The sequence below is a fragment of the Cervus elaphus genome, chromosome 15 (assembly GCF_910594005.1).
Source record: "Cervus elaphus chromosome 15, mCerEla1.1, whole genome shotgun sequence".
In the NCBI taxonomy this organism is placed as follows: Eukaryota; Metazoa; Chordata; class Mammalia; order Artiodactyla; family Cervidae; genus Cervus; species Cervus elaphus.
In genome coordinates this window covers 6,917,512-6,923,511 of record NC_057829.1, presented here as the reverse complement: position 1 = coordinate 6,923,511, position 6,000 = coordinate 6,917,512, and positions in this window count along the sequence as shown.

The following is a 6,000-nucleotide window of genomic DNA, read 5'->3' as shown; positions in this document are numbered from 1 at the left end:
TTGCATTCTTTTTTATGGCTGCATAGTATTCCATTGTGTATATGTACCACATCATCTTTATCCATCTGCCAATGGATATACAGGTTTCTGCCATGTCTTGGCTATTGTGAATAGCGCTGCTGTGAACATGCGGGTGCATATATCTTTCTGAATTAGAGTTTTGTTTGGATATATGCCTAGCAATGGGATTGCTGGATCAACTCTATTCATTTTTAGCACCTGGTTACAGTCCATTTAGCACCTTAATAGTACTTACAGCCTCCTTTCACATAGAATAGTTATTGATGTTCATTCATATCTTATCTCCTTCACACATCAAACATGAAGTTCCTAGAGAACAAGGTCCATGACTGAATCATCTTTATATTTCTACTACAGCAACTGGATTAGACATTGAATAAATATTTGTTCTTGGATGAATAAATGATTCACTGTCTTAATTGTTCATGCTTTTCTGAACTCAGATTTCTCAACTATAGGATGAGGCAACTTATGAGTCTATTTTTCTTTCTGACTTCATGTACATTAGAGAGTTATTTCTGTGAGTGAACCAATGTTTTAATCCTGTGCTAGGACATAGCAGATTTAGAATTTAAAATCTAGATGAAGAGACAGAAATAACACATATGAAAACAGTCCAAAATATGACAAGCTGCTTATGCTGAAGTCTGAATTGTGTGCCAAACCCTAGAGATGAAAAGACAAACAAAACATCAATGCCAGAGGCCCAGACATGGCCAGTGTCACTTTAGGGATTCTCTGTTATCACTCAGAACACCCTGGACAGGATGGCACTTTCAGTTGTGTTGGACCTTCACTGATTATATTGTGGAAAAGAGAATAGAGAGTAGATGATCAAACTTCTTTCTCAGCAGTGAGCGGACTGTTATGTCATGATGGGGGAATGTAGAAGGGTTGGATGGGGAAAGGTGTGGGCACACAGTTGGGTTTCAGTGAGGCGGGGCTTGAAGAGCCTGAACTGTACAAGAATACTAGGATCTTGAGGAAGGGGACACACAGAATCAGGGGCAGGGAGAGAAGGGAAGAGGATGCTACAGAAGGCCAGCATCATTCGTTGTACACCTGTGTCTAGGACTCACTAGCCCCACTAAAAAGAGCATCAGCATGGCTGGAACAGAACAGGGGACTCATTTTAGGATGTGGGGCCCAGGAGGGGGCTAGTGAGCCTGTCACAGTGTGTAAGTATTTCCTATGCCACTGGTTAATGAGATGGATATCCTGGGGCAGGGAAGGTGGTTCCATCTCTGTCCACTAACACAATCAGAGCCATCTCTCTCCTTCCTCCCACATGCTCCTCCCAAGTTGGACTTGAGTGAACCCCCAGGAAATCATTTTGGGGCAGTGTAATGCCATCGCTGGTCCCATGGCTTCTGGGTCCTGAGACACACAGAACACCCCCTTCCCTGACAGTGTGACAGCATAATATAGTACCCAGTCTCCTCTGGGGCTTTGGAATAAGACTGAACTGTTGAAACCTCCAAGAGGAGGCCCTGTGAGGGTGTATAAGAGGCCAGGGGGCTTTCAGTTCCCAGGAAGACCTTCTTCTGGGGGCTTTAGCTCTTTACAATCAGCAGGTACACATTTCAACATCTCTAAATCTTGGAGACTGTGTGCAAAATGCACGAGGCTGTTCTCCAGGTTTTGCAGAGCTTAAATGTTGTGCTTGTTATGCCTGGTCAAGTGAAAGGGGGCCAGGGGCCAGCTGCCAGGAGTACCACAAGACCACAGAGGCTGAGCTGAGCCCATGACCCCAACCTCCAGCACACCATCTCAGTTTGGGGGAGCATTTCTACTTGTGTGGTTTTGTTTGCTTGACTGTTTTAATGACCCACCTGGAGTGTCCGTCTCATTCCCAGCTACCCTCCCTTTGCTGGGGAGGATTCACTGGAAGCAAGGCAGGAGGAGAGAGCAGACTCCAGGGGACCATGACTTTCCACCAAGTCAGGCTGCAGGTTCAAGAAGGTGGAGAAGCCCTGTTCCAGCCTCACAGGCTGCCCTGGCCACGGAGAAGAAGCATCAGAGACAGGGAACCCTGCAGGTGAGGCAGGACCTGTCCTGGGGCCCAGTTTGTTCTTTCCAACTCAGCTTGGGGCAGTTATAGTTGCTTTAAGTCACTAGTAACATCAAAGAAGTGCTTTTGAATCTTGGCCTAGGGCTTGTTTAGAGTTCACTCCAGAGGTTCAGTTTGAAGTATTCAAATTAAAGTCTACCTCTTTGCAGTTAATTCCAACAAGCAGTCAGGTTTTCTTCAATCTGGCAAATATTAGGACTTGAGGCCAAACCATTATATATATATTTATATATATAAAGTCACAAAGACTCCTAGCAGAGTCCCAGGTTCAGTGGATTGGGGTGCAGTTGGAGAAACATATTCCTTATGACAAAGATAAGTATATAACTAATGCTTCACATGTTTAGCCCACATACATTCTGCTATTACATATGTGATCTTGTCCTCATTGTGCCCACAATTCAGTAAGGGGGTGGGGAGGACTGAAGTAAACAAAACAGGAAATAAAACGTGACTAGTGGTGAAACAACAGTGGGAATCTCCTGTAGACAGAGAGGTACAGAAGGAAGCTGAGATCTGGAAACCAGGAGTGAGCACCCCAGGGAAGTGAGAAGGTAGTGTGTGCAAAGTACTCAGGGTACCAGGGAAGACCCCAGGCAAGTCCAGGAACGACAGCCAGCAATGGCACTAGAAGGAAGAGAAGGTTGGTGCTGGGAGGGAGGGAGCTGGTTGGTTGGATGGGGTGCAGGGCTGTGGCCCGGGGTGTATGCAGGCTTCATTTAAATTCACCAGGAAGTGAAGTCAGGTGACACACCTGAGCATGATTTCTGATCTTTCTGGTCTTGTGTGGAGCATGGACTGGAGGCATCCCTACAGAAGCAGCTTAACAGATGGGGTGTGCGTCAAGAAAGTTCACAAGCCAGAAGACAGCTCTCAGTGCAATGGATAGGTAGGAGCTGCCATGTGGAGAGGGAACACATCTTACAGAAACAAAAAGACTACAGCTGCACAAAGTTAGATGGAAGATGAGCGGTTGGGGGAAGAGCACGGATGCCAAGGCAGGGGGCCAAGTGGAGGCTTGGAGGGCTGCCCCACGGGGCGAGCCGAGGAGCGGGGGCTGATTCTGTGGGTGGTGAGAACCATGGGGGCACTGTCCAGCCACTCCCGACTGGCCTCCTTCTCATCCACGGGGGCTAGCTCTGCTGAGGTTGGTGTCCTGGGGCCTGAGGGCACAGGGCTGCTGGGTAGGATCACCTGAAGGGCAACAAACACTGCACAGAAGGGGCTGACACCAGTGCCTTTTGCCACTTGAGCCCTGAAGTGTCCCAGGCTCCCTGCACTGTGGCCAGGAGAGCACTCATCCGAGGAGAGTCAGGAGGGGTGAAAGGCTCTGCGCTCAGGCTGCAGGGATCAAGGGGTTTCCACCCACCTCTCCTCTGAAGCATGACTGTGCATCTGGACCCAGGGTCACGGTCACAATAGCTCCTTCTTGCTGTCATCACCACCCTCCAGCACACATTGTCCTCCTGCAGCGGGGCCAACCTGAGCCTTAGCTGGCACATCAGAGCTTCTTTGCATCAGATGATTGTGTGCTGATCACCATTGGCCCCAGGAAGTCTCCCCAGGGGGTAAGGACGTGCAGGGACCAGTTTGTCCAATGGCACTCCAATCCATTGAACCTGGGACTCTGTGTTAGGAGTTTTTGTGACTTCGTTGTACAGACATATCATGGCCTGGCCTCAAGTCCTCATATTTGCCAAATTGAAGAAAACTCGACTCCATGTTGGAATTCACTGCAAAGAGGAAGCCCTTAATTTGAACACTTCAAACTGAACCTCTGGAGTGGACCCTAAGCAAGCCCTAGGCCAAGATTCAGAGATATTTCTTTGATGTTACAAGTGACTTAAGGCAACTGTAACTGCCCCAAGCTGAGTTGGAAAGAACAGACTGGGCCCCAGGACAGGTCCTGCCTCACCTGCAGGGTTCCCTGTCTCTGATGCTTCTTCTCCGTGGCCAGGGCAGCCTGCGGGGCTGAAACAGGGCTTCTTTATCCTCAAAGATGTTTGCCATACCCTCTTCTCTTTCTTTTATGGTCACTTATAGTGGAGTGTCTTGCACAGAAGAGGTAAATAATGATCTCCTGAGTGGTTGATTAAGTGAATTATAGAAATAACTTTGAGATGAACATTTGAAGCCTTTTGTTGTATTTTATTTTGCTTTCACTTTTTTTTTGTTTTTTTATTTTGCTTTATTTTTTTTATTATTTCTTTATTTTCGGGTTTGGTTGCACTGGGTCTTTGCTGCCTCGAGAAGGCTTACTTTAGTCACAGGGAGCGAGCGGGGGCTCCTCTCCATCATGTGCATGGGCTTCTCCTTGTGGTGGCTTCTCTTGTGGCACACGGGCCCTAGGAGCGCTGGGTCAGTGACTTGTAGCAGGCGGGTTCAGTAGCTGTGGCATTCAGGCTTAGTTGCTCCTTAGCACACGAAATCTTCCTGGACCAGGGTTCAAAACCATGTTCCCTGCACTGGCAGGCAAATTCCCATCTACTATACCACCAGAGAAGTCCTGTTTTACTTTAGAGGCTTTTATTTTAAAAGTAACTTTTGGTTGCATTAGGTTCACAGTCATACCATGGCCTCAGGTCAGCTGCGGGGTGACAGCAGAACCTGATAAAGGATGAGAGAGATACTGTTGCTGACCTGGAAACTTAGTGACCACAGAGCTGTCTCGGGCGCTGGTCCCCGGAGCCAGGATGCAGCACACCCAGTACACTAGGCCTGCATATAGCACATGCCCAATTTCATAAGATTTTTCTCCTTGCGTTTCCAAGGCTGATTTAAAGACTGACTCTAATGAGTCAGGGTCATGGTGAAGGACTTGGAAAAGCATATAGTTAAGAGAATCCATTTTTCACAGTCAGTGTCCAAGTTTTATCTCTTTGGCTGAGTCTGATTTAATCGATAGTTAGTAGTTTGGTTAATTACTGATGAATGATTTAGAAGTTGTTGTAGGAAATGTAGTACAAGAGAAATATGAATAGTAAGAATAAATATGGAAGGTTAAAGACCATAAAGTTACTAATAAGGCTTTAAGCTTTTCCCTGTGTCCCCAGCTCCCTTAATATTTCCTTATAGACTGAAGCAGAATCTATGAGTCATCCTGAACCATCCACTTCCTCCTTCCTCCATCTAGTTTTTCATCAAAATTTGCCACCTATTTCCCTGACCTCTCTCCTCCCTTCTGTAAGACTGAGAAGGTAACAGCACCTATCTCACTGGGTGGAGATGTGAATGTGTGCGTGCATCCCAAGTTGCTTCAATCAGGTCTGACTCTTTGTGATCTTATACACCATAGCACAGGCTCCTCTGTCCGTGAGATTCTCTAGACAAGAATACTGGAATGAGTTGACATGCCCTCTTCCAGGGGCTCTTCCCAACCCAGGGATCGAACCCTGCATCTCTTATGTCTCCTGCATTGGCAGGCAGGTTCTTTACCACTAGTGCCACCTGGGAAGCAAGCCCTGGTAGGCCATGATGATGTGATTCTGGGAAGGCTGGACCCTCAAAACCCCAATCTTGGGGTACCTTGGGAAGATTTGCAGAGAGGGTAGAAGATCACCAGCAGGGACACACATCTCTGTAGACCTTCGGGAGATGGGACCAGCACAGACCCGACCACACAAGATCTGGAGTTCTTCACAGGTTCTCAGCCAGACAATGGACTGAAAAAGACTTTCCCCTCTATCTTTGCTAGAAAGAGCTCAAATGGTCATGATTCACTTTAGAAAAATAAAGGTAGGTAAACATTTCATACCCTTCAATGTGGAGGAGAAATATATTACTTGTATGTTTCTACTGTGATCACAGAATTCATTTTAAAGATTGCAAAATTTGTTTTTTTAAAGTCTATGTTCTCCATCTATGATACTAAAAGCACTGCTGTGACTATGGGAGTGTCTGAGAAGACT